Below are 1,131 nucleotides of genomic sequence, written 5' to 3' on the forward strand. Positions count from 1 at the left end.
AGCCAATCCCGACGCTGCAAAGGCTTCCCACATCTCCCTCGCGGAGTGATACAATTTCTCCACCTATCCAAAAATTACTCTGTTCAAACAGCGGGTGTTGACCCTCAGCGTTTCCCGCACTTTCTTATGAACTGCCCAATCAGAGCTCAGCCCATTTGCCGCTAAAACAGCACGCGACCGGGCGGCGGCAGCGCGTACGTTGGACGCTCTCTGTCTGCCGACATTTCCCCTCTCTATCTTACCTGGCATCCGGCGGCGTTCCTTTTGATGCTTGCAGGTCAGGGGCCGCATCCCCTGGGACCCGCGGCCCCTGCACAATGCTCTTCCGGCGCTCACCGGCCTTCGCCTCCCCGCCTCCACTGGCAAAACCACTTTGCTTACACCTACAGCATGCAACTAAATAGTATCATTACCAAAGCCCGTATTATTTCAGACATGTGTCTAATCATCACGTATCTCTAATACACCTAATAAGACTAATTAACCATTATATGGGTTTATTTACTTCAGATATGCAGAATAATCTGCGAAATGAACGTCACAAATGAAAGCCACCTTTCAGCCTTTAGTCGTTTTTAAATTAAAGTGGCTTTCAACTGGTAATTAAGTCCCAAAGATTAAAGCTGTTGTGTTACAAAAAATTTTTTTGGGCTCTTGTAACGTTTGAGGGCAACGGCCGTGCCGCAGTGGATACACCGGTTCCCGTGAGATCACCGAAGTTAAGCGCTGTCGGGCGTGGTCGGCACTTGGATGGGTGACCATCCAGGCCGCCATGCGCTGTTGCCATTTTTCGGGGTGCACTCAGCCCCGTGATGCCAGTTGAGGAGCTACTCCACCGAATAGTAGCGGCTTCGGTCAGGAATACCATCTTAACGACCGGGAGAGCGGTGTGCTGCCACACGCCCCTCATATCCGCATCCTCAACTGAGGGTGACACGGCGGTCGGATGGTCCCGATGGGCCACTTGTGGCCTGAAGAAGGAATGCTTTGTTTTTAGTGAGTGCTTGTAATGTTTGATCAAATATAAAGTTGTATGTTCGAGTGTAACTGACAGCCCCTTATTTTGGCCCCTTTCCGCAATTTATCCTATCTGTCCTCTCCTGCGGGATTAGCAGGGTGTTTCAGTCATGT

General features: G+C 50.7%; 1 pseudogene; it reads left to right on the forward strand.

Moving 5' to 3' along the window:
• The first annotated feature begins 668 nt into the window (after positions 1-668).
• On the forward strand, positions 669-786 carry LOC126199722 (5S ribosomal RNA; annotated as a pseudogene).
• The last annotated feature ends 345 nt before the right edge of the window (positions 787-1,131 follow it).

Source organism: Schistocerca nitens, chromosome 8 (assembly GCF_023898315.1).
Source record: "Schistocerca nitens isolate TAMUIC-IGC-003100 chromosome 8, iqSchNite1.1, whole genome shotgun sequence".
NCBI classification, from domain to species: Eukaryota; Metazoa; Arthropoda; class Insecta; order Orthoptera; family Acrididae; genus Schistocerca; species Schistocerca nitens.